Source organism: Catharus ustulatus, chromosome 5 (assembly GCF_009819885.2).
Source record: "Catharus ustulatus isolate bCatUst1 chromosome 5, bCatUst1.pri.v2, whole genome shotgun sequence".
NCBI lineage: Eukaryota > Metazoa > Chordata > Aves > Passeriformes > Turdidae > Catharus > Catharus ustulatus.
The window spans coordinates 24,734,767-24,762,449 of NC_046225.1; the positions used below are offsets into that span (position 1 = coordinate 24,734,767).

A 27,683-nucleotide genomic window follows, 5' to 3' on the forward strand; every position below is an offset into this window, starting at 1 on the left:
GGCTTGTGATTTAGAGTTTCAGAAAGACTCTCTAAGACTGAGGGAAGTAAAGACATGTGAGCAAAAGTCCTGCAGGTGTGGCTGAGTTGTCAGAGGAGAACATCACATGCAAGGAGGTTTCAGTCAAATTCCGCAGACCTTGACTCATTGTGCTGGAGCAGGGACCTATAGATGGGACCCTGCCCTGAAAAAGAGCTGATGAGGGATGACACTAAGGACACTGTGGGGTGGAAGTGAAAACTGTCAGTGAATGGTTGCACTTGAAATTCCAAAATTCCCTGTGTGATGCTGCTTTGAGTCTCCCAGACCACTTGTGGTTCCCGCTGAGCTCAGACAGAGCATGGGTGCTCAGGCTCTCTTCAAATAACCCCTGCCTAGGGAGGAGAATGGTTTCTGCCCTGCTGGAGAAGGCTAGTGAGAGAGGGGGACCCTTTAGGCTGGTTGGGCTATTGCAGAGGGTGGAAGCAAGTGTTCAGATTGTGGCCCTTGCTGCTCATCTGCCAGGTTATACCATGATTGATCAGTCAGCTTCTGGCCTGTATATCTCCACAGAAAGCTGTACTTTTTCTCCTGTTTCTACCTTACCTCCTCTGCTGCTTTGTGCTGGTCAGAAGGAAGGAGCAGCTGCAAAACTTGCGTGTCTGGGTGAGCCTTGAGTTGGCAGCTGAGGCAACACTCCTTGCCCACATAGCATGGTTTTTCAACAAAACAAGAGACTCCAGATAATAATGCTCTTCCTGGCTAAAAGACTTCAATAACTTTTACTAACTTCAGCACCTTTTTAAACAATGTGTAATGAAATTATGAGGTTTCTTGCTGCAAGATGTTATGGAGGCTGACTGGATAAATGGATTCAGAAAAGAATTGGGCAAATTCATTATGTCTATGAAACAACCGGTTGGATACAACCTCCAGGTTAAAAAATCCCTCAACCTCCAGGTGCAGGCAGTCATTCCGGGAACATGGAAGGTGATGTAGCAGAGGAGTGCAGATTGGAAAACCAAAAACTGCAGAAAATTACTCAAATGCATGCTGCGATGGAAAAGTCAGAATCTGAATTTGCAGCATACCATCAGTCACTGGCCTCAAGCTATAACCAAGATTGATACCAGCTGATGTATGCATGCCGCTTCCTATGTTGATAATGAAATAAAACTTTCCCTGCTTCATTTGTCCATCCCTTTAGGAATTCAGTTTTTTGGACCTCTCTCACAGCCAACAACACCACTTTTTATTACATTTATTTATGTTTGCTGGCCGTGAAGCATCTAAATAGTGTTTCATTAAAAAAAAATCGTTATATGAGAAAGATCAGAAGTGTTCTGTGGTATTTATTTTTCTTTAAAGAGGGAATCTTTGGCATGCAGACAGACTGTGGCTCACCATTATAAGTTAGCAAGTTCATGAGATGTTAGCCATAACCAGAATAATATTAGTTAAGTAGAAAAATTAGCTTTTAAGGGATTTCATTTCATGTGAGATATATTATTTTGAGTTTCAGTAAAGTTTTCTATTTTTCTTTGAATGCAAACAAACACCTTGTTATTTTAAGCTGTCTTCCTCTTAAACACTGTGTGTTTAGCCCTGGTATGGTCATAGGATTCACCAGATTATTCTGCATTAGAAGAGTGCTATCTTTAGTGAGAGCAATTAAGGCAAAGGGGCTGCAGGCCAAAGCACTGGAGCTGTATAAGGATAGCAGAAGCTGTAGATTAAGCTGTATATTAATTACTTGGTTCCCTACTTGGAGCTATGACCAGTGAATTCTTTAATTTTATGTTGCATTTTTAAGTAGTTTGTGGCTCACTAAAACCCAAAGCATCAGGAGGTTTTGCAGGTAGATACTGAAATGGTGAAACTACTATGGATGTTTTGAAAGAAACAGCTGGAGCAGACTCCAGAGGTAGATCCAGATGGGGGGTGCAGGGAAGCACTTGGATATGTCCAGGTACATTGCTTTATGCAAGCTCTTCAGGGCTTCAATAAAATGGATTTACTTCATCCATGCCCTGACCTGGGCTGTGGATGTTGTGTGAATGAATGTCTGATTTGGGCAGGAAGGTCTCTCATCCTGCTTCACTCCATGGTTTATGGAGCAGCCCACACATCCTCTGTTACACATGGTGTGCTCTCCAAATTAACGTTTCTGTCCCAGAAAAGCTTATGCTCTGGAGGAAATTTGTATCTTTGAACTTATTTGAACTATCCTCATGTGGGGAAATGAATTTTCCTTCAGCTCATTCTCATCTCTCAGAAGCTCCTTGTCTCCTCAGTCACACTTTGTCTCGCACCTTACTGCTGCACATTCTCCTTGCGGAGTCCTACCACAGCTGGGGAAGCCTGCAAGATCCCCTGGGGCTGCTCCTAATTTCCAGCCAGGCACCAGGGCAGCGCCCAGGCAGGGGAGGGGACCCTATTAATGTTACTTTGTTCAGTTGATCTGGGTCATGTCCAACATATGTGCCTTCAGAAGTCCTGGCTCTGACCTGAAAAACAGGTGGCACCTTGTTAGCCTTTTCAAAGGAAGTTCTCCTGATCTACTGTGTAATTTAGGCTTCTGTGTTAAATATAACTCAGTGTGGAGTGCTGCCTGTAACCATTGTGCTTGGGCCAGTGCCTGCATGTCATTCAGTGCAGCTCTACACAAATGCAAGAGCTCCCACTGGGAATCCTCCCACCAGGCTAAGGGTCTCTGCCTTTGGTGGCTGTCATCTGTCATGCAAGGAAAGGATCCTTTGTGCCCCACTCCCATCAAAAGCACAAATACCCATTTACTACATGGTAGAGGGGGAAATGGCGGCAGCAGCAACTCTTCACACTGATTCTGAGATTCATCCCTACCACAGAACCACAGAACCAATGAAGTTGGAAAAGACCTCTGAAATGCTTGAGTCCAACCTATGTTGGGCTATGACTGAACACCACTATGTCAACTAAACCATGGTGCCAAGTGGCATGTCCAATGTTTTCTTAGACACCTCCAGGGGACAATGACTTCACAACATCTATAGGTAGTCCATTCCAGTGTCCACTTTCCCTGATAATAGATATTAATGTAATATAACTTAGTAATTGTATAAGAGAACATTTTACTTCTCTACCCTTTTCCTTCTGTCAGGAGCCTAAATGCCAACTGTCACCCAGGCGGAAAATGCACGGCTTGAGATTGACCCAAGGGCTGAACTTCCTTCAAAATTGCTTTGTGCCAGGATGATCCCAAAGAGAGACATGGGCTACCCACCAGCCCAAGGAAGAGAGTCTGTGCCCCAACAGGGCTGTTGGAAGTGATTTCAACAATCTCTCCCTGGAAAGGCAAGAAGCTGCCAAACCAGGACATTTTATTTGTTGTTACCTGCCTGCCCTGACTGAGTTTAGGTCACGTAGCTGTGGGACAATGTGAGCACATGTAGCTGGGCTGGTGTGTTGGCTGTGCTTTCCCTCAGCTTTCTACAGTGCAAGTTATTATGCTGGGCTGTACCAGAAACCAAAGTGCTTAGCCCAGAAGGGTTTCTGTAAACAGTCCACCATCTCTTTTGTAAAGATGAGTAGGTCTGGCCATTTAGACATACCGATATAACCAGAAGGTGTTATCAGTAGGCATTATTCAGAATACTAATTTATTTAATTTACATAAAAACTATAAGGAGAGCTCTCTAAATTTGTAAGGCTTTAAAAGCTTAAACCAAGTGAAATTATTAGAATGCAAACCTGCTCACTCAACTTTGTTGGCCCAGCTCCTCTCTCAGAAACCCACCTCTGCTGAATGCAGCCTAGAATTACGTGATTTACAGTGCATGATGAGCCTTTGCTAGTGCTGTCCTGGGAAAGGTGAGAATAGCTCTCCATGAGGCTGAAAGAGCCTTGCAACAGCTATACTACCCTGGAGCACTTGCTCCTTCAAATTTCACAGCATCTGGCATAAGCAGCCCTGTCAGATGTTATGGTTATGGATGTGTGATATTATGATGCGTGCAGAAAAGCTGCGAGCCATTTGGAGCAAAAAAAAAGTAAGATACCTGAGAGAATGATGTTGCGTGGAAATATCAGGGACACTCAATAATAATTGCATCTGCATATTGTTTATCAGCCACATTTTGGGGTTGTGTTGGCCATTTCCTTTATGTGCATGAGGATCTGCCCCCCTTCTCCATTGCTACCAAATTCTGAAGTTGTTTGACAGCAGAGTCAGTTAAATATACCATCCCAGCAGGTTTGTGTGGATTTTTCTGTGTTTTAACCTAGAAGTATTTTTTTCAGCAAGATTTTGGAGCAAGATTTATTTTCAGTTTCTTTGAGGCAGTTTGGAGCCAGAACGGAACAAAAAAGCCTCCAAACACCAAAGGAAATGGTGCCACTGAACAAAGGGTCTCTTGTTTGTAAACTTCCATTTTAAAGTGTTGGTGAATGTTCTACTGGAACAGTTTTTCATTTTTCACTTATACAGTCCAGTGTTTTAAATACTAACCTATTCAAGAGTCAAGTACTTTTCAGGGTCCTTTGGAGTGCCTTTTCAGCTCTGCGCTGTCTTCACTCCTATGTATCGATCCTCTTAGATAATGTATCCAAAGAGAAAAAGGAGAGAGTGTTTCAGTTTGCAGAGAAGCACAGCTGAAGAGACTGAGCTGAATCTCTCCTGTAATCTGTCAGCTGCAGAGCCTTCATCACTGAATGATCCTCACCTCATGTTTCTTGCAGCACAAGAGCAGGACTCTATTTCAGAAAAATAACAACCCAGGAACAAAATTTATAAAAAAATAAACAACAGAAACAACATTCCCATTCTCCCCCTCAATTTTCCTTTGAATCTAGACATGGTCTAACCGGGAGAATTTTTTTTTCTCTGCACTTCTACCTTAATATTTCTGTCTACATTGCTGCGCCTCTCTCTGCTGCCAAAGCTAAGTGTTTGCTGAATTAAATAAACCATGCTGCATTGATAGAGCTCGTGAATGCTGCTATTGTCACCAGAATCCCTTTTGCTGGTCTGACCCCAAATCCTAATGCCAACTGTGATGCAGCCGTAAGTGAACAAGAATCGATCATGCTGACGAGATGAACAGACTCTCCAAAAGGTAATTTTATAGGCTGCTTTTGTCACCACATGGCAAAACCTTGGATATGTTACATCTGGCCTGGTTTGGAATCACTCCTGGCTGTCAGAAAAGGTTTTTTTAAAAAAGTAAATGCTCAACATATTCAAGAAAAGCTCTTGTCATATAGCTAAAAATCCCCAGGTAATCATTTCAGTTACAGGGTCATTAATAACATTAGATTTAAAGGATTTCTAGTGTTTGCATAGTGCAATAGAGGATCCACAAGGAAATGGATTGTTCCTATGTGTATTGTGGAGAAGAACTTAGGGTTGATGCAATATAAAGTTTCTATGATGAAAAATTAGAGTACAGTAATTTCACGATTACAAGCCGCACTGACTATAAGCCGCATCTCCGGGTGTCGGCAACATTTCGTTCTTGTCCATAAATTAGCCGCACCTGAGTATAAGCCGCTCTCATTCACAGCGAGGACCCATGTGCAACAAAGTTGCCAATTAGTAACAGAATCGTGAGATGGCGGGGTTCACTGGCTCGGCTGAGGCCATGTGGGCTCGGCCTGCTCGGGGCTGCTGATGGAGCCAGGTGGCCCAGCTTGGCGGGGCCACTCGGGGCTGGTTGCCGCTGCCGCCAGGCTCGCTTGCCCTGGCCCGGTGCTGTCCCGTGGTGGCAGGCAGGGACGGAGCTCGCTGGCACCCACGGTGGCGGCAGGCAGAAGGGGAAGGAGCACCCCTGCTCCCGCGGCGGCAGGCGAGGGCAGACCCTGCCTGCTCCTGTGGCGGCAGGCGGGGGCAGGAGCCTCCTGCTTCTCCCCCGGGCCGCGGGGATGGCAGCACGGAGCCCCCCGCCTCTCCCCCGGGCTGCGCTGCCTGAAGGAGGGAGCCCCCGCCTCCCTCCACCCCCGCACTGCTGGCACGGAGCCCACCTGCATCCGCCGTGCAACAGAGTTACCAATTTGTAACAATCGCATAATCCCGGGTTTTACTGGCAGGTGCTCGGCTCGACATCTTGGCTGCACTTCTGGGGTTGGAAATTTCAGAAAATTTTTCACATATTGGCTGCTCCTGGGTGTAAGCCGCATTTCCGGGGTGGGAGCAAAATTTTAGTCAAAATGGTGTGGCTTATAATCGTGAAATTACTGTAATTTCAGACAAGATAGTTTCTTAAGTCCTGAGCGGGAGAGGTCTGCATTTCAAAACAGAGCTGTAATAATTAAAGTCTCCTAATTTTGCGTGTCTTTAATGCCTACATGCTGTTATATATTACGGAATCACATATTACTGAGAAGTTTGTATAAAATATTGGGTCCACTCTTTTTTGTGTGATGTCTAGATACAAGCATGTCTAACTTAGTCTCCAGTTGGTCCTTGCCAAACTACCTAGGAAAAGAACATTCCACCTCAAATCCTATGTCATTATTTCCTCTGACTCCTGTTGCTACTTCTCCTTTTGGACATGCTGAACAGCAGCTGCAGCAGAAGAGTTGCTTTGGCTTCTTCTGGTGAGGAACTGATAGCTCAAACCAGTATTGGAGTTCCAGAAGTGGTACTGACCTGTGGATTACAATTTCTCTTCTAATACATTTGCATGAGACAGCACAATAACCTTTTTTAGCAATGTTTTCCTCTTCACTTTGTCGTCCTTTCTGACAATATAGCACAAAACCCTCTATGTGGTTGTACAGAGAGCTGCTGCATGACTGACTCAAGCTGTCTCCAGACTGTTCCACTGACATCCATCCTCATGTGAGAACTATGGTTTCTCCCAAAGTGGGCACTTACCACTTCACTTGTGTGACCTCCACAGAATAAGGAGAATTTTCTTCTTCTGCCTTAAGGCATGAGAATTGTCATAGTCTGTAATGCTTTCCGGTTTGTAAGCAGAAACTCTGGGCCATCAGGGCTTGCTCTGCTCTGGCTCTGGTGTCTCAGAGGATTGCGGGAGTGCCAGCTCTTGTGGGCTTTGGAGGCAATATAAGAGCATGGCAGGAGGAAATCCCTTCCTTCCTTAGCCAGGGGAGACAGAGACCTGCAACTTTTACAAAATCTCTTGTTCAAACAATGATGTCAACCTTGCCATGGCAGTGATCAGCAGAGCCCACGTTACCATCTGATTCCTTCTAGGCAAACAGAGGCTGGTGCAAACCAAACTGATAATTCACATTCACCAGAATTCAGATTGTAGCTCAGAAGTGACTATTTAAAAGCTTTGGAATAATTATTTCACCTGTAGTTGGAATTTTTTTTTCTCCAGGCTCGACTTGGAGTTTATAAATATGTGAGACAGGCGATTGGTAATTCAGTTTATAGTTTGTATGAACCCTGAAGCTTATGTCAATGCTGTTATCTATTATAGAAATGCAAACATGCTCTTTGATGTGTTATTCTCAGTGACTTGGGAGGATAAAGACAGAATACTCTATGGGCATTTGTAAAAGAAATTCAGAAATTGCAAGTCTACTAGGACCTAACAACGTATTTTCATTTATTTTTTTTCTCCTTTGCAATATGCTTGATTACAGTAACTTAAAACCAAGAGAAATATTGCATCTGTCTAGGTTTCTGCACTAGGAGAGCCCAAACTGGTTCCCCTGCTATGCCAAAAGCCCTTTTTCTGAGTATGCCAAATGTGTTTTATATTACAGCAGAAGGGAAATTTGGTGCCACAGATGTAGGATTTATTCTGTTGGACAGATTTCCTTGCTATAGGAGCACCTCCTGCTGGCTCTGCACTGTGCTACCCTTGGACTGCCCGTGTTTCTCTGGCTTGGGAATAAAAAGGAAGCCACGTGAGGTTTCCTGAGATGGAGGAAAATGGTCACGGTGGGACCAGTTCTGCTGCTGTGAAGGGTGATAGGGAAGGCTCCAGTGACTGACACTTCCCTGTCTGCTACAGATACGTATTTCTACAGTCCCTAATGGGGTGTTGCTACTCCACTAACTCGATTCAAGGGTAACGCACTGTCTGCTCCCAAAAGTCTGCAGTGACCCAGCTAAGTCCACAGAACAGCTGGGAGTAAAACTTGGCAGTAAGGAGGTGAAAGAGAGCAAAAAGACATTGTGTTTGTCCCTGGCAGTTTCAGTTCGTTCATGAAAAATTGCTCAGAATGCTTTTCCACACAAAATGCCGTTCTTCTTTTTTTAAATTTTCCTAAAGAAGAATGCATAGTGGCTTTGTGGTCATTTTAGTGAGTTTTATTTGAAAATACAAAAGCAAGATATTAATATGTCCTTGATTACTGCCACAATAAGCAGCTTCAGTTTTTTCCAAACAATTTCTTCCTTGAAGGTTTGTTTAACATTTGTTTTCTAGGAGGCAGTTTTAAAGTAGTTTAAAAAAATAAATAAAGTCAGCCTACAAATGATACGTTAAAGCTAAGTGAAATAAGCTATCCTGACCTAAGTGCTTTTCTTCCTTGGAAAACTAAACCAGTTGAAAATACTTGCTGTCATTCTGATGTGCAAGAAAAATAAGTCCAAAATATCAACATTTTCCCCAGAACGAGAACGCTGCCAGCTCTGGCACGTTTCCTTTGGTGATCAAAGCTCTTGGGATGGCTGAAGATGACATAAAGCAAACGTGGTTTGTTCGTTTAAATACAGTGGGTGGGGAGCATAAGAGAGCAGAGTGTTGTAGGGAGTAGGACTCAAACATAAAATGAACAATAAAGATCTGCTCATCAACGCCTTTTCCTAGTAGTAAGCATTAGCACTGTAGCAACACTTAAAGGCTTCTGTTATTCCTATAGTCTCTGAGGAGGCTGTTGAAATAGGCACCAGTGAACAAGCGTAAGGAGACACAGACCTTGTCTCCACAGCAGCTGAACTTCTGGTTTACAAAGGGACGACCCATGGTTTATTAAAAAAGCATTTTCTTCTTTACTGCCCTATTTCAATATTTTGACACACCCTAGTGAAAACCCAGCGGGCCGCTGCAGTGCCATGCTGTGCCCAGTTGTCATGCACTGTCTGGCTGTGTGTGCCCTCCAGCTATTCCTGCAGCCCCCTCCCTTGGTCGCTTGCCACTTGGGGCTGGCTGGCTCCTCCTGGGGCTGATGCCACCAGGGCGAGCAACAGGGTTCAGGTGGCACCCATTGTAAATGTCCAAGAGTCAGCCCAGGCAAATGCTCAGCCAGGACAGTGCCCTCGGTCCTACACCCTGTGTGATATACATTTTACCAAAAGAAAAATCGGGAAAAAAATCAGAAATACTGTAGAAAATGGTTTTAAACTCCTCTGGAACTATTTTGGTAAATCTTGCTGCTTGTAAAGCCAGGCTCCTTTTATCTCATAGGAACTGAAAGGCAGAAGAAAATTATGACTAATATATTTTCAAGAATTAGAAAAAAATACCTAACCTCATATATTTGGAATATCAGAATATAACCATTTAAGGCTGTGATTTTCAAAAGAGCTTATGGGATTGTGGCACCCAGACCTACTCCTGCCCCCATGGAAATGCATATTAATTTGCTATCAACTTCCATGCGAGAGATCAAAACTCTTCAGCTCTCACTGAATTTCCTTGGGAGGTTGGTGACTGTTGCAAAAATCCCAGCTCAAACCTCCTTGCTGTCACTCTCTATTCAGGGGAAATTCAGTGACTATTGCGAAAATCCCAGGCTGCACAACATGATAACTCCTGGCTTTCAGGGCAGGAAGCAAACTCTGTGCATCCTACCCAAAACCAGCAGCAATCCCTCTTCTCCAGTTCAGAGTGGTTTGTCACTTTTGCCTTTTGCATCCCTCATGCTGGACAAATAACAATCTGTCTGAAGGTTGCAATGAGTTTCTGTTATTTGGAGATTGAGAAGAATCCATGTCCGGGCAAGAGAAAGCAATCCTTGATCTGGCTGTAGTGATCCATTTCTGTTGAGTCCAAAACCAGTAGGTCTCATGAGCTGGGCTGGGGTGTGAAGGTGACTGGGGCAGTCATAAACACACATTCCCAGCCCATTTCAGTTGTGCCAATCCATTTGTACAATTGGACTGTCTGTGTGTGGGAGGGTGCTGGCATGGGGGTGCACACCCTGCTGCATGTCACGTGTGCAGATGGACAGCAGCAATGAGAGGGACTGCTCACAGAAGAAGCAAATCTGCTTTACTCTGACAGCTGTGGATCTCTGCTTGTTTAGAAATAATACTACTTGCAAACACATAAACCGGCCGTGCTTGTCTGTGCTCTCAGAGCGATGGTAATTACATAGATTTTTGGTCAGTCCTGTCATATTTACTCCACCAAATTGATTAACCTCTGTAATGAGTACAGGACTGTGACCAATACTGACCCCACATCAAAGCCTGATATTGCTGCAGTGTGCTGGCCTGAATTTTAATTGTTTGGTAGGTTTTGTAATTAAACCACAAATGTGCTAAAGAAGAGATTAGGCATTTTAGCTAGCAGGGTATGTATTTTCCCAGGTGTGCCAATTGTGTATGCTATAAAATGTCCAATGCCTGCCTCAATACACAAAGATCTAACAACATGACATTTCATAGATGACTAAAGCTTCTTATATTTTTTAGCTTGGTATATTAAAATATGGAAAAAATAAAATTTGTATCCAAAAATTTTCTATATACATTATCATATAGCACTAAAGCTCTTGCATAAAGGTACATAAATAAATCAACAATGAATAAATTAGGACTTCAAATCTCTGTGAAGTTCCCACAGGCTTGTACACTTGGTCCTCAGAGTCCAAAGGAGCTACTGCAGACAGATGTGTTTTTGTTCTTTAGGATCATCAGTGTGGTACATCTGTTGCTTCAGCCAGTGGCTATGGCAGACTTGAGAGAAAACACGTTGCTCATTAAATGAAGACAACTATCATAAATAAATGAGAACATTTGGAAAACTACCCATGCCTCACTTTTGTTTGAAAGAAACTTCTCTTTTGGAAGTTCTCGCAACATAAAAGAGAGGAACTGCACTGCCGCATTCCACATGATTCTTTCCTCTTTCATTTTTCTGGAGAAAAACATGTGTTTCAACATCTGAGTTTCCAGCAAATGCTGCCTTCTACCTCATGCGCCTGCTCCTTTGGCGAGGAGAAATCCAGTGTCTCTGTTGGTGCAGCTCCCTGCTTTATTTTCGACCACACAGAGGAGAGGGAATTAGAAGGAGGTGGGTTAATCTGGAATTGGGTGGGTTGCGCTAGAAGGGAGCAACTGGAAAGGAGATCCATCTTTCATTCATAAAATTTTGTTTAAAACATATGGGGAGAATTAGGAGTTACATTTTCATCTTGATGAGCTGGGACTTGGAGGCCTGCATTGAGATTTATTCAAGACCATGAATCTGGTTTGAAACTCTTCTTCTTTGGTGCACTTGCACTTCTTCCATCTTCCTGTGATTTAGTACATCCACCCTGGTGATGGGTGTCTCTAGGAGTCACAAAAGGTGATTGACTCTGGGTTTGAATGTGAGCATAGAGCTTGGCTGAAGGAAGAGCAAAACACAGGTTTCTTTCCTACAGGAAGACTGTTGTGCATAAAGAATAATGAGGGCAGGATGATAAAATGTGGCAGGTGTGGGGAGTAGTAGATGTAGAGATAGAAGTAGAGATCTGAGATACAGGTTATTTGTCTCTTAGATTTGGTAGCCAGACTTCATCTAGAATTGGGGAAACAAAAAAAAAGTAGTCATCTACTGATACTTAGAAAAAAATAAAATTGAATGCAAATATGTAATTTACTGGAAGAGAGAGAGAGTCCTCATCTTCTCTTTTTTTAAATTAAAAAATCACCCTGCAGACTAAGGACTACTCACCTGGCACTGAATAGTGTCCTATAGGCACTTAACGTAACACTGGCAATGTATTCTCCAGGAACAATCTCTGCTTTGCTTTTCTTTCCTGTGTTCTGCCCAGAAATCCTAAAGGCATCTCTGGGAAGATATTTCTTCCAATGGGGAAGTGTTTTGTTCAGCCACGTAGTTGAGTTCACCAACTGGATGTGCTTTTCCCTTTGCAGTGTGCTCCAGGATGCCTTGATCCACGCTGAGAGCCTCAGAATCCAGCTGAGCATTGCTTGGATGTGAACTTCCCTTCCTGTTTCCCAGCACAGGTTGCTCTCAGGCACAAGATTCTGCAAGCTATTTTGGTTGGTCCTGCCATGAAGGTATTTTCTGCATGCTGGAGTTTTTAAGAATGTTGATTTATGTCATTTTGGCAAAAATGTCTTGAAATTTTTCTACCATTTCGCAATTGTAATTCATCCATTTAAGCAGCCTTGATAAATCAGGGAGGACTCTTAAATGCTGACTCTGTGAATCCATGAAGAATGATGCCTTCATTATCACACTTGAATATGCACTGAACTGTGCTTCCCTGTCCCTCTCCTCCACAGAAAACACCCGACCTGCCATGCCTGACTTTCTTGAATGTATTTGCAAGGACTGTGCGTTAAGTAAAACACCTGTGGTCTAAAGAAAACAATGTAGCTCTGCTAAAATCTCCAATGTGTTGTATTCTTTAAGAGTGACTGCAAGCACCTGTAAGAGCAGATTTTAGATCAAACAAGACCTTCACATTTTCCAACTGTCTTAAGCTTGCAGTGACAAAAGACCTTGCAGTGCAGAATGATGAGTCCAAACAAAAACATATAAATGTGCCAGATAAATAGAAGTTTTTTTTTGCCAGAGATCTCAAACTGTATGAAAGAGGTTTGGACTGTTAAAGTGAGACAATAGTTTTCAAATAAAATTAAATGAGGTAACCAAAGACTGAAATCCTAGTATAAGAATTAAGAGGCAAGAAAAGTCATAAACAAATTACTGATATATAATTTTAAGGTAAATATGTTAATTTAAAGTAAGTTTGCATACACATTTGGAAGATGTAATTTCAAGAGAGAATAACCAGTTTAAAATTAATATAATTTATTAACAATTAAAATTATAACACAAGCAGAGCGAGGTTGGAGGTGAAATATGAGTTTCCTTTGATAGGTAGAGTAATTATGAAGTATGCTTTTGAAGTTCAAGAAGAGAGCCTTAGGACACAACATTTTTTAAAGTAAAAATTGGCTTGCACTCTGTTCATGATTTATTTTTCACTAAGAAATGGGTGTGAGACATGATATGATTTAAAATGTCATCCCTTGATGGAACTGCTTGAGGGTGACATAATTTTTTTTTCTTTTTTACTCTACTATTATTTTATGTATTTGGCTGCTTTATTTCTAAGTTTTTCTATCTTAGGAAACCTAAGGAAACCATGTAGGTATTAAAAAATACCCAAGCCATCAACACCTTCACCGTCCCCCAAATAAAGCTTTCCCTTGAAGTTCAGGAAGCTATAAGCTAGACTCTGGAGGGAGCCACTGGGAAGGAACAGAGTATTCAGCTGCATCTATGTCATCTGTGTTGTAGCCAGTTTTGAGGAATTCCACTTGTTCATGCCACCAAAGAAACACATGGAACAAAGGTTGTAGGAGTGTTGCTTGTCCTCAAGACCAGGTTGTCTCACACATTCCTGGACAGGAAGGGCTGCTCCTCCTCTGTTCTCTCCTGTTTTTTTGCAGGGACCTGGACGTACCAACCCTTACAGGTTTTCTTAGAAGCAATATACTATGTGATACATGTGGCAGTCAACACCATGGCTTTTGTCACATCTTTGCTTGCACCAAGCTTCACTGTCAGAGAGAGGCAAAGCTGGCTGTTGTGGCAACAGGCACAGAGGACAAGAGGTCATGCTATGGCCAAAATACACACTTGCTTTGCAGACCCACAGCTAGAGAAGCTTTGGCTTAACCTCAGTGACATTTTCGTATGCCTGGTGATTTTTATCATAAATCCCACAAATTTTGCTCAAAGCCCTAGCTGTTGGAGGCAGAGGATTTATGTGAGAATGTAATAAATTTAACTTCAATGTGAATAGATCTTGCGGGTCCTGGATGGGACAAGCTTCTGGACATGCAGTAGCATGGTTGGGCAGCTGTAGGGCAGATCCACCTGTGCTTGTTACATACAGAAATATATAAAAAAAATAACCCAAATAAACAGCAATACAATCACTGCCCCCTAAAAAACCCGAAAGCAACTCCCCCAGAGAAAAAACCCAAACCAGACAACAAACCCTTCAAGTTTCATACAGATGTGCTCTGGAAAGCCAAGAGATATGGATGCTCTGTCTCCGTGCTCTGCAGGCTGAATGACTGAGAACAAGGGGACTGTATTTCATCACCAGCATGAAAATGTTATAACCTAATACACACAGGCACATACCTGCTGAGTAAGACAAGCCACTTTCTTCCTTGCCATTTTTTCAGATAAAGTTGTCATCTAATCTAAAGCATGGCAGTCTTGCTGAAAGTCTATGAATTCTCTTTGTATGAGGAGCTTTAGCAAGTTCATAGCCAGACTTGTTATAAAAACACGGGAGTTAAAAATAGCTGCACAGTCAGGGAGCAGGATCCAGCCTAAATGGGTGGCCCAGTTTGCTCTCACAGTCAAGCATTGTAAACAAAAATCAACCTTTAGTTTTTAGGCTGTTGCTGATAGCTTTTTCTTTTCCATGGGGAAATGTTGGTGCTTCCTTATCATTTGAAAACTTTCAATTCTTTTTGTGGTCTTCGTGAAAGGTCTGTGCCAACAAGTACCAATCTCATTTTGATTGCAAGCAGGATTTCTTTGGGAAGGTGTTATTCATGGAGAGGGGTAGCGCTTTTTTTAACTGAAAATATTGAGGAAGATTTCTGCAGGGACTTTGCAAGGAGCTTACAACACTTTTCTTCCGGGCCTTCTGCAGAAGTTGCTGCTGTCCTGGTGAGCAAACAAAATTGCTACTGCAGTGGGAGATGGATTGGCTCCTTTTCTACTCTGACAGTCACGAGGCTGTATGAATTACACAGCCCTGGTGTTCTGGGTGGAGCAGTTCCGGAGGATTCATCCCAGCTGGGTCTCACACCAGGTGGCAAAACAAACTATAAAGGGCTGAGGAGCTAGGGAAGTGGGTTCCTTCTTTCCTGCTGTGCTGTGGGCAGGGACTGCTGTGGGTGATTGCTGCCCTCCTTGATGTGCAATGGAGAAAGCTGAGGCTTTGAAAAAGGAGGAGGGGGGTAAGCGATATCTAAACTGGTATAAGTCTGTTACAACTGGAAGCTTGGGGCTTTTTAAAAATGCTTGGTGGAAGAACTGAGTCAATTCTGTTTTCTTGCTTGGGTTGATCCCCAGCCTGGATAAAGCCTGTGCTGTATTGCTTTGCAGGCTTTGTATGTTAAGTATAGTGCAGAGAGGTCTCTCTGTCCATCTATGAAGTGGAAGCATAATATTTATTGGTCTTACAAGGTTTTTTTTTCCCTGAGATAATTTTTCCTTTTGTTTTTAACTGTAAACCTTTTGAGGCTTGATTCTTGTCTTGTGTGACTGCTTGGTGCCAAGCAGTAGTGGTGTTAGAGGCAGACTGTAGAAAGTGCCATAAAATCCATGGATGCAAGGTTGAAAGAATGAGAAGACATTTCTTTATTTTAACTGCTTTAAATGGTGATAGTCTGTGGAAAGCTGTAGGCATGTTCTCCATTATTAACTCATATTTTATATGTGGTCTTATGGTAGCAAAAACATCTGCTGTTTTCCTAAAGCTGGTATTCCTAATAGTTTATACCTCTGATGCAGTGTGAGGGATAAAGCCAAAATATGTATCTGTTGCCCAAGATATGTTTGATGATATTGTAGCCTATGGTGTCCTACTGCTGAATCAGCTCTTGCAAGAAGCTTGGAAATCTGTTACAAAGCTGGGAAGCACACGGCTAATCCATAAAACCTTAAATATATGTAAAGTAATGTGCAAATGACACCTACTAACTGGAAATTGCTACAGATAAAAGAGCTCTGGCAGCTGAATCACAAAAATATTATTCAGAGTAAATACTTACACCAAATTAATAGCCTAAAAACAGTTCCACCACTCAAACAGCCTTCAGAAGTAACAACTGATTTGAAAGAGTGGGCTGCTGTTAAATAATAATGAATCCAGCCTTGTCCTGCCTCCTTGGTATCCTCCAGGCTTTCTCTGGTAGGATGTTTTGACTGCTGTGAGGATTTAAAAGAACTTTCTTATCACTGATAAATATCAAAGCTGGTGAGACTGCTGTGTGTGGCTGAGGGTTTGCAATATGAGAACATGAAACACTGATGCTATACTTGATGCTGTAACAATTTCTGCTACTTTAGAAAAAAAAATCTAGGAAAGGCCTCTAGCCCTTTCCCAGAGGGGAGTGGGCACATTAAAATGAATACTGAGAACCTGACGTTGTTGACGTAATGCGTTTGTGTATTCAGCTAATGAAAATCTACTTCTTTCAGTTTTGGTGAGGCTTGTGCTGTCCTGCAAGTGTGGTGCTTTGCTCTGCAGCTCAGGAGCTACTGCCCCATGCAACATGAGGGAACTCTTTCCTTCTGGTCAAGCCAAAAGGCTGTTCCAGAATTTAGAGTGGTGATCTAGGACATGGCAGCTTTATGTTCACCACTCTGCTCCCTGCCTATACAGTGTTAGGCTTTGCTTCCCTGTTGAAAATAATGAGGATATGGGGTGGTTGTGAGATTGCTAAAGGTTGTTTTTTGATAGTACAGTGGTGTTATGGGTCTAAGGTACTTGTAGAGGAATATAATCTACTTTCTGTGTATTAATATCTAGAAAGTTTTGCACTGGGTTGAACAAAAGCTGCTCCTGCCATTCTGAAGAGAAAAGCAACAAGAATGTTACTTTAGGATTTTTTGTTGTTTTTGTTTGTTTGTGTTTTTTTTAGTTAAGGACTTCTGATGCTGTAATTGCAATAAAAATATCTAAGTTCTGCTTATTTTGGATCTTTTCCAGTGTTGATGAAGAGGTCATTTGCTGAGGATGATGCTGCCTAGTCTGGGCTGCTTCTCTGGGAGGTGATTTGCTGAAGGCTCAGTATCTGCCCTGTATTGCAGGGTGCACTGGGGGCATGCCTTCAGTGTGTGATTTCCAAAGCACTTGTCCCTCATGTATGGCAGATATTCCTGGGTGGCTGCTATTGCTTTGCAGGCTGTGGCTCAGGTGTGCAATTTACAGATTGGGCATGAGACATATAAAAGACTATTAGATAGTGCCTCCTGAATTCCATGCTCCTAAACACTGAAAGGTTACCAGGGCCTCATGGTTTGCTAAGAAAGTTGTATATTCCTCATGCATTTCTTCTGTTATGTGGATCCAGGACTCAGCATGTCTAAGGACCAGGTTAAAAGATAAAACCCCAAATTTCTTAGGCTGAAAACCTCATAAGTATTTGACCTCATTATTTCTTGAACACTGTTGAATCTTAAAAAGAAGAAAATAAACCTGTATTATACCTGCCAGAAGTAGGAGGGATACATCCTGACACATCCCGCACATGGGTATGTGTAGCCCAGCTGTTGGCTCAGCTTCTCTCAAGGAGAACTAAAGAGCCACATGATGTCTCTGGGTGCTGGATTTTGTACTTGGACCTGTGTATTAACACCCATCCAGAATGGCAGCTCACTATTGGATGTACATCTGAAGCACTGCAAGAGTGCAAGTGCAGTTCCAGCAAGGGTCTGCTATAAATTACATATGGTAAATTGGCTCCAGATTAATCTGGTTTGGACTGTGCAACATGAAGAGCTCGTGTGGTGTGCTAAAGTCTCCCATTTCTTGCTCAGACCCTGCCTTTTTGCAAGGATCTGCCATGGCAGTCACAGAAATACCGACCTAGAGTCTGCCAGTTTGGGATGGCAAAATCCTACTGGATGACGTTTTGTACAAAGGCTGCTATCAACCTCCTGGGCTTATTACTTAACTGAAGTACAGGCAGTGGGATCTAAGTGTATCAGATACTTCATTTAGCTGTAGCAAGTTGTCTTTAAGCAGCAGATTCATCTTGACTTTATTACATACAGGCTAAGATTATGGAAGAGGTAGACATGGTACTGTTGTTTAAACCTCAAAATATGTTTTAAATAATTGATTTCCATGCATCTAAAGTAAAGATCAGTTATTCAAGACATATTTATATTTGCAAAAAACCAAAACCAAACAATATGACAAAACAAATACTTATAATTTAAAACATATTTTGAGGCTTTTAATGTTGCAAAATATGTGTCTCCAACAGTGCTAAAACCTCAATAAGTATGATTTAACAATTCTTTGTATTTAATACATAATTGTGCTATTGAGTAGGAAAAAAAAACTAGGTTTAATAAAAGTTTGACAATGCAGTGGTTGAGCTAGCAAAGCCAGCCTTTACATTGACACTTGTTTAATGGAAGACATGCGCAATTAAAAGTAAATGAGAAGAAACTGGTGTTTATTAAGAATTCCTAATTATTGATGCAGTGCTGGGTGAAAAACAGTGCTTTATAATCTGATAAAGTGTTGGGAGGCTTCAGGCTTAACATTAGGATGCTGAGAGGGTGGTCAGACACTATAATCTGCTTTCTAGAGAGGTGATTTGTGTCCTAAGCCTGTCAGTGATAAGGGGTATTTTGCTCAATGCTCTTAATGTGTGGTAACTTTTGGTCAGCAGTTGGGCCTGCAGGATCATGGATGTCCATTCCAACTGAGTTTTCTATATCAAAGGATAAAGTATTCAATAAAGTTCTGGAGGCTGTTATGATCAAGAAGTGCGAAATGAAATTTAAAATGGTTGGTGGTACCTAGAGGAGACTTTATTTCAGCTGTTGAGGTTTTGACTGATTGCATCCCTTTGTCCATTTGTCCTGGGGAATTTTAGTTCTATGCTTGAATCTTCCCCACTGATGCAAACAAAAGGTGAGGTACAGATCTTGTTTTATGATACAAGAGTCAGGCTGGCTGCCTTGGGCAGAGTTTCTACTGGCTGCTTCCTTGGAATAAAGACAGCAAAGTGTCCACCAAAACAACCTTTAGGTACTAAACAGTGGGCTTCAGTCTCACTTGTAATGTAATTGGGTTGCCTGCCTGAATTTCCCTTCCTTTTTTAAAATAGCTATTATATGAAATCCATTTCAGATACTGATGTTCCCTTACTATAGTAAAATCAGTTCTGGCAAAAATAAAGACAGACACAGTAGTTTTGCAATCTGTAGATTTTGAGCTGACTTTGACCATGTGCCCATCATAGGTTGTCATAATGCAGTTGGCTTCTTTGTAAAGAGTTCCTGATCTCAGTAAGTTGTAGGCTTGTCTACATGACATGTATTTAATAACTGAGAGTGTGAATGAAACTGCATTAGTTTTTCTTCATGTGTCTATGTGGATGCTCTTGGTTAGGCCACCTTAATAAAGATTGGGAAAATCTACATCCAAAGTTACTTAGCACATGAATCTGTTCTATGTTAACTTTTCCAATGCTTGGCAGGCTCAAAAATCACCTGTCTCATCTTTCTTTCATTCACCCCCACAATATAGCAGTGTGATTACATACTCAGTGTTTCTGAAGTATTCTCAGCTTGGTGTTCCTCAGAAGTTAAAGGTTTCATGTTGTGCTCTCTGTGACATGATGGGGGTACCTGTAAACGTGTAAAACGCCTGAGTCTCTGCCATTAAGAAGTTTAGGTGAGCATCCACCTCCCATGCTCACCAATAGTGTTTTGTGTGCCTTTATGGAAAGGGTAATGCAACACAGAATACTGTACATGGATTCTTCCAGCTCTGAATTAGTCTCTTTTATCTGTCTCTGACCACAACAGATGTTGGCAGCCTTTCTATTCCATATCCTTAAGTCAGACTAAGAATATAAGTTCCGCTTAGAGAAGCTGTAAGGGAAAAATTTAACCCTTTCAGGATGATTTTTGCTGTGTTTTTTCTTGAATGCTCTTGACTCAATTTAGAGGGGAAAAAAAAGGTCAGCGAAGTTACAGATTGGCAATCTTTTGGGGCATCCCTCAGTTTATATTCCACAGAAGTGCTCATCAGTCTCTGCATTTTCAATCAACTTCCCCTTTTACTGGGAGCACAAGGACAGAGGGCAAAAAGACTGTAGTGAGTGTTTCTAATACAGTTTGCAAATGAATTTGAATGAATGGTAACAGCTCTGTAAAAAACTCGAATATGACCTTCAGCATAGACACCAGAGACAGTACTGGCCATATCTATGGAAAATTAGCCCATCTGACCCCTTCTAAGGCAATCAATCAGTTGATTTCTATTGCATTTATTATGGTATGAAAAATCCTGTAAAAAGTTTGAAGTAGTTTATTTTTTCCCTGTAGGTTGGAATTAGCAAAAGCTTCATATGCCTAGATCCTCTTCAGGATAACCTTGGACTGTTTGCTTTCATCTTAAAGCAAATAAAAGCAAACAAAAATAAATCTATAATGTAAAATAATTGCAAGTGTGCAGGTATTTTATTCTTATGTTTTACTGAAAAGAAAACTTATCATAGTCATAATTAAAAGAAAGTACTATGTGACCTTGGCAATGGCAGAATCAAGCCAGCATTCTTCTTCCCTGCTGCACTTGTGCCTCTAACAGAGACCTGTACAGCCTGATGTGCAGCTAGTTACTTGTCTTCAAGGGAGAGGGATGCAAGGATCTAATTTTACTGACTGACATGGACTGCAGAAGCACACACAGCTTGCTCATATCCTTTGTGGAGTTGGAAGCAGAGTCACCTTTTTTCTTTTTTCCTTTATTTTTTTTCCACCACACAGAGACGCCATCACATATGTTCAGAGGCTGATGAGCTGAAAAGATCTGGGAGCCACATGTGACCAGCAGGACGAGCATCAGCCTAGAGTAGAGTTTCAGTGGGAGATGACTTTTGGGAATGTTCCCACAGAAATACCATGGTAGCATTTCTGTCCTTGCTCAGCCTGATTTCATTTATCCTGAGGCTACTTCACATGTCCCTGGCACCAAAAAAAAATTAATCAGGCATAAGGAGCACTTGAGATCCCATCAGTGCTCTCTGGCATCACCAGAAGGGTGCCAAAGGGCTGTCTGTGTTACGGTTGGACCTGACCACTGTGTTTATTTGATGCAGTAGCTTGTGCTGAGTCACAGTGCCTGCCCTGCAGCCAGGAAAAGTAAAGGGCTTGTTTTCATTAGGGATGTCAATGCTCTCTGGAGGTGAGAGAATACTGGGGTACAGAATGTGCTGAGAGAGGGTCACCGAAGCCTTTTTGGAATGCAAAGCTAGGAACGAGTTACTGTGGTGAGTGACACAGTTGGAAGGCTGATATTTTCAATAACACAGCACAACAATCTGTCCTTAAGGTTTAATTGCCCAAATATAGAAAGAGGAGTCTGATCCCTCTCCTCTCCCATGAGAATAGAAGCAGAAGAAGCTGAGGTGACTACACAAGCAGGTGAGTCTCCAAGCAGTTCACTTGTTAAAGTGTGGGCATTGCCTTCTTCATCACCTTCTTATGCAGCACTCCCACTCTCAGTTTGCCTCCAAATTAGTTGCTCCTTCAGAGAAGGAGAAACAAAAGCAGACTTTTAGAGGTGGAGGAAATGTAGAGGAAAGGTTGTGTTTTCCCCAGGTTAGAAGTTCTTGATATCCTAGGTAAAGTTTATTATCCAGCTGAAAATGGACTTTTTGGGTAGACAAATTATATGCCAGGAGGAAGTGGTGGTTGTGGTGGCAATGGGGGAAAGTGCTAAGGGCAGGGCTGCTCTCAAAGGGTTGATTTTGTTCATCTTGTTTGGTGTAGGAGATGGTCCTGTGGAAACGCTAACCTACAGCTGCTGCCTTCCAGCACCCTGCTAGATGTGCACAGGAGGAAGCAAGAAGATAAGCAAGGACACCCCTCAGTCCTCCTTCTTGATGCTAAGAGGATGTAGTGACACCTAGAATTGAGAGTTTCTATCTCTAGGGGAACTGTCCTAACTTCTGACAGAGGGAAAATATCAGATTCCACTGACTACTTCTGCTATCTAAGTATTTTATATGGAAACTTGTAATCTGGGGAAAGCTGCAAGCTAAGAATCTCAGAGGCAGCAACCCCTACCACTGTGAGACTGTTATGACGGAGCTGGTCCCTGCCTCTATGAACTTGGTCCCAATTTATATTAGACTGTGTAGTAACCCCCAGCACCGCCTTCCTGTGTGTCCATCTCCTGCAGTGCCAGGGTAGCACTAAGGGCTTCTAGCCAGCATAGTCCTGTGTAAACAATGACTATTTATTCATTCTCAGAGAAGGGACCTGAGGCTGAGTGCTTTTAAGTAAGTGGGACATACAGTGGCCTTCTGCAGTTCTGTGCATCTGACCCTTTTCTTCATTGATTCTACTCCAAGCACCTGCAAATGTAACATTCCGTACTGAAAACGTTTTGTGCTTAATGGCTTGCTTTCACTGTTGTGAGAAAAATGAAAATTTCAGAGGGGTTGCAATCAAGACTCTTCCCTGTCCTCTCCATTCTGTTGTCAACATGAAAAATCAGCTATTCCTGTAATCCAAGTCCCAGGATAATGTCAAATGTAAGTGGTGTATTCTGAAATGTCTTATTGTGGTGAGGGCTTTGGAGCTTCTCCCAGGAGACTTTTCTTTCTGGGAGCTGTTCTCTCATGCTTAGTGTGTGATCTAAACAGCAACATATCCTGCAACTGCTATAAAATAATGTTAAATTATTTTAGAGCTTGCCAGGCCTGTTGGTAAATGTTTTCTAATAATTGATTGTTGGAGTGTTTCTTACTTGCTTGTGGTAATGTGATCTTCCTCTTTGCAGGATTATTGGTCTTTTAAGTGGGAACCAACCACTTTCCTCAAAAGAGTGGAGTACTACATTCAGCTAAGAAACACTTTGAAATTATATTTAACCTAAGGCTGCCAGTGTTACAAAACATGAAGGGATAATATTCTTTCTCTCTTCTGCAAATTCACATGCACATAATTGCATTATTTATCCATAAATGTATAAAGACCTATCAATCTACATTGCAATTCAGTAGTGATATATTTTTAGATGTTATGTATAGTTTCTGCTAAGTGTTAATTTTTCTGTTCTGTTGATACATACTTTTGTATGTATCAACCTAGAATTGTACTATACTGGACATCTAATAACTATTCTTTTTATGTTCGATAAACATATAGTATCAATTGAAGAATATGGGCTAAAAATGGCATATGAGCCAAAGGACACAACTGAGAGCACTACATTGCCTTCCTGTACTCTTACTCCATGTCTATGGGCTGACTTTCATAAAAGGATTCTTGAAAGCATCTAATGTTGCTTCTACCTACCCAAGAATATGGAAAAGTCCCATCAATTCTGGGTTTGTTTACACTGCTGTGTGGGACAGACATGCTAGAGATTGGCTCTAAATGAGATGGATTAAACTCCAGAAATGCGGGAGACAATTGGGGAGACCTAAAATTGGTCTAAGAATAACACTATAGGTAGGAAGGTGAAAAGAATGAATTAGGTACTGAAATTTATCTTGTCTCTGTTTAGTGCACTCCTCTCAGTGGCCCAGTCCAGTATAACCCTGGAGCTGACATAATTCTTCCAAATTTATTTTTTATTATCTTTTACTAATTAGGGCAGGTCCATTTCTGTGCAGTAGGTTATGGTGTCAGGTAAACAGACCATCAAGGCTGCTCTCCTCCAGAGGTCTGTAAACTCAAAAAAAAAAGGGCTTGCCTATCATCCAACAGTTTGAGATAGGAAGAGTAAATATAAATAATATAAATCATGTTAAATTCCTTGAGCACTTGTGTAGTGTTGGAAGAAATTTGGGCTCAAGCTACTGAATACTTGGTTATCAGCCTGCAGGCTAATTTTGGGGCTGAAGAATTCTATATAATACTGGTGCATGTTCACATGAGACATTGAGTCATATTGCAATCACACATTATGTTGCATTCTCTAAAAAGGCTGTGAGTGAAATAAGCAAAATCAGATTTTCTGTTCTCTTGGTTCTTCTGTCTTGGTCTTTTGAACCAAGTTTTCTTGTAAAATGATCCCTAAGTTAAAATCTTACTAACTCCCTATGGCAACTAAACAGTTTCATGAACTGGCCACTGAGATCTTTACGGAAAAAGAAATCTGCACTACTTTACTCAGAGCAGGCTTTTTTTTTTTTAATATTGTGATCCTCAGTGATATGGGACTTTGAAATATTGTTGCAGTTTAGTGGGCTATTTCTCTCCTGCATAATATCTTTCTTGTCTGCATATTTTTATTCTTGGATGTGTTTTATATTACAATATATTTTGCCTCAAACAACGACCTCCGTTGCAGTCAAATGTAGCTCTTCTGATATTTGACTTTTAAGGAGTGTTCAAGAATAGGCTGTAGAGAATTCCTCAGTCTGTTCATCAATGATCTTCAGCAACAGCTGGCCACCTGAATCCATAGATAGAAATTTCATTCTGCCATGGTCGTCTTTTCTTTCATCTCATGCCTTGAACGTTCTCTCCACCTAGTTGAAAAAATAGGGTTGGAAGAGAAGAGTAACTCCCCTCTCCTTTTCCATTGCCATCTGATGTTTTTGGCTGCAGATGGTGGCTGACTAATAATGAACATCCTGTTCCCTTATGCTGCAGGAAGTCCACACAGGAGAGGCAAGAGTACAGATGCAAGGGCAGCCTGTTGGGCTCCCCAACCTTCAGATTCTGCAAGTGGCAGCACTGTGCTGACCTTCCAGAAAGTGGGAATGACACAAGAGATTGCCATGTGACTCCTAATGCTTTATGGGTAATTGGAATGGTGATGCACCCAACTGACTGCTGCAGTTTTCTGAGGTTGGCCATTTTAACCCACGGTCTGAAAATTTTATGGGTTTTTTTAGAAAATAGGTCCCTTGCAACCATATCTCTGCTAAAATGTGGTTATTCTACAGAAAAGAAAAAGTGAGTAAAAATATAGTAGATCTTCAAAGCAACACAATTCTTCAACCTGGAGAAGAAATACCTTCAGATTTCCACTCCAAGTACTACTGTGCCTTCTCCGGGTGGATGGAATAAAGAAATAAGGAGGCTCTGAAATGCGAAGCTCAGCTGCAGCAAACTCACCAGCTTTTGCCTGAGAGGATACTGCTTCTTCAGCTATATAGTGAGCATGAGCTATTTTGTCTTCCTTGAGACAGGAAAGCTCTGAACTTTCCGGATAAATCCATAGTTTAATCCAGTTCTGGAGTAATTACAAGGGCCCTGAGCTGAACTTGAAGTTTTTTGGTCTGGATATGATGAACTGCTCTTCACTCTGTCTGGGGACCTTGGAAACACGTATGTCCAGTTTCAGGAATACTGGCCCTCAGAAGTGATAGGTCATGTCAGAAAAGGTGCACAATGATTATGCCCATCCTAGCACAAGGGTTGCTTATTAACTGTTATTAACTTGTGAAGTTGCCAATTAACATTATTTAATGTATAGGGAAAGAAACTAAATTTACAGACTAAGTAATTTCTCTGTTTTAATGCTCCGTGGATTCCAGTGTTTGGCATAATAAACTTCATGTGGTAAATTACACTTAGGTTCCTTTTCACTTGCTTTGCTTTTGCAGTTGCATTAATAAAGCCTCCAAAACACACCTGTAAATCTCAAGAAAAATAACCTAAGTATCTAACTAAGAAATTATAGCCTGAGTGATAACTTCTTTCTCCTACCTTCCCTCTACTACAAATGCCTGATGTTCAAGAAAGAAAAAAAATTAAGAATAAACTGAAACTAGTTTTAGGAAGCTATATGTCACAAGCAGGTGGATCTAAAAATAGGGTATATCTGCTATTAGTGATAGCTGTTCTAAGCCTCCCAAAGCAGGCTAAGAACTCCTTAGGGCTTCAAGGAGCAAGATGATGGATGTTAAAGTACTGTCATTTTTAGGCATTTTTCAAAATAAGTGGCTATTTTTCTTGCCGTTTGATGCTACAGAGCAGTATTAATGGTAACTAATGCAGTGCAGGTTTAGACCAAAAGTAGCCACAGCAATGCAATTTTAAAAGTCTCTCCAACATTATCCGATATTGTAAATAAATAGGAACACACGATCACATGACTTGATTCATTGGCATGAGTATGGGATACTTATGTTTTCTTAAAGTAGCATATAATTTAAAGAAAAAGGTTTTCCAATGTCCATTCTCAAGGATCCTGAGTGTACTGTGTTTCAGCGTTTTGCTGGATATTTTGCAGTTTTCCAAGTTCCAGTCCTTCTGGCTAAGTTAATAAAGAGTTAGACATTTTACAAGTATCTGGTGGTCTGTGATCCTTCCATTACATTAATGTTACTGAAGGTCACAGGGGAAGCATTGTTTCTATGCCTTGGGAAAAAGCTGTAAACCTTATAGTAGGATTGCTTTATAAAGTATTTGCAGCTGTTGATTTTTCTCCAACCTCCTTTTCTCCTGTTTCTTGACACTTTCTTCAAAAAGTCAGTAATTTTCAAGAAACATCATCATTCTAGGATATATTTAGCTTGTGAGGTTAAATTTGGCAATCTTAACTTCAAGTAACTCCATTCCCTACAAAGAGGGAAAATGGACGAAGACTGAAAGGAATGTGCTGGGCAAAAATTCACAAATGAGACTGTTAAGAAATAGTGCCACTACTGATTTAGAAAATACAGCTATTAAACAGTGGAATAATTATAATTGTGGGACAGCTATTCTGTGAGAGTTGCAAAAATGAGTATAAGGGCTCATATTCAGGGGAGGGAAGCGGAGCAAAGACAGGATATTCAGTTGTGAAGCGAATAATGATACTTCAGCATGTCTAATTGTCTAATGCTGCAGCATGTATAAACTAGGGTAAGCTGTATATTATAAAAATAAAAAGCAAGCCAAGGGCTGACAACTTTTTCTCTGAGTTCTGCTCTACTGCAGAGGAATTGGCTTTGATGGGAGTTGTGTTTTCTGCCTTGCTTGCTGCTGGCTCTCTCAGTATGGAAGTGGGGATGTCATTCAGTCAGTTTCAAAAGATGAAGTTGCATCAGCACGGTATTGCTGTGAAAGACTTTGTTTATAATTTTGTCTTTGAGTTATCTCCAGCCGTCCCTTTGCCTTGCCTTCAGAGATGTAAGTTGACAGGTGCTCAGCGTTGCTCTGAGTCGTGTCTTTGGATCTGAACTGAGAGTCTTCCTTGTGACCTTCCAAGTTGGCATGTGGAGTACTGCACACGGGATGTGCTAAAGAGAGCAGGAGTGGTGCTGGAGCAGGGAGTCTTTGCGTCATCTGGCTTCAGGTATTGGAATTGCTTTGGCTAGAAGCTTAATCTCCCTTGTAGTGACTGCAGGAATAGATTCCTGAAAGGAGAGACTCAGAGTCCACACTAGAAGCCTCTCTCTCACAATTTTTTTTTTAGTTTTGGAATTACAGCATCTGGAGAAACCCTCCTAAATATGTTGGGACCTGCAAAACTCCTGTTTGTGAAGCTGCTGAGAGACATGGGAGCTGGCACTGTGGAGAGAAGTAATGGAAGCTAGTAAAGTGTAAAAGATTGCAAGTTGCAAAGAATAGCTAGTTTGGTAGCTTCTGTTTTCCCTGTGTCATAACATTCTGCCTTCCAAACTCACTATGCTATTGCAAAAACTGTTCCTCTGTTGCCTCCATGGGTATTTGTCTATTAATCATCACTGTCTGCTTTTCCCTTTGAATCTTTTAATCATCTTGTTAAAGATCTTAATTTAATCTGTATATTGTATTTGGTAGTAAAAGCTGGCTAATGAAGAAGTTAAACTGAACTAATTTTTCTGCAGTGGGAAAGGCTTGATGTTT

The 27,683-nt window shown here is 41.5% G+C and overlaps 1 long non-coding RNA gene across 3 annotated transcripts in view; it reads left to right on the top strand.

Annotated features, from left to right (window-relative positions):
• Positions 1-25,571, top strand: part of LOC116997149 — a 33,027-nt gene extending 7,456 nt beyond the window's left edge. Inside the window, exons 1-4 of one of the 3 annotated variants that reach the window (XR_004418102.1) lie at positions 4,204-5,072; positions 12,026-12,172; positions 21,678-22,444; positions 24,516-25,571. This is a non-coding gene — a long non-coding RNA (uncharacterized LOC116997149). Of the gene's footprint in view, positions 1-4,203; positions 5,073-12,025; positions 12,173-21,677; positions 22,445-24,515 lie in introns of those variants that run through there. The other 2 variants (XR_004418100.1, XR_004418101.1) reach the window with 2 other exon arrangements.
• Positions 25,572-27,683: the final 2,112 nt, after the last annotated feature.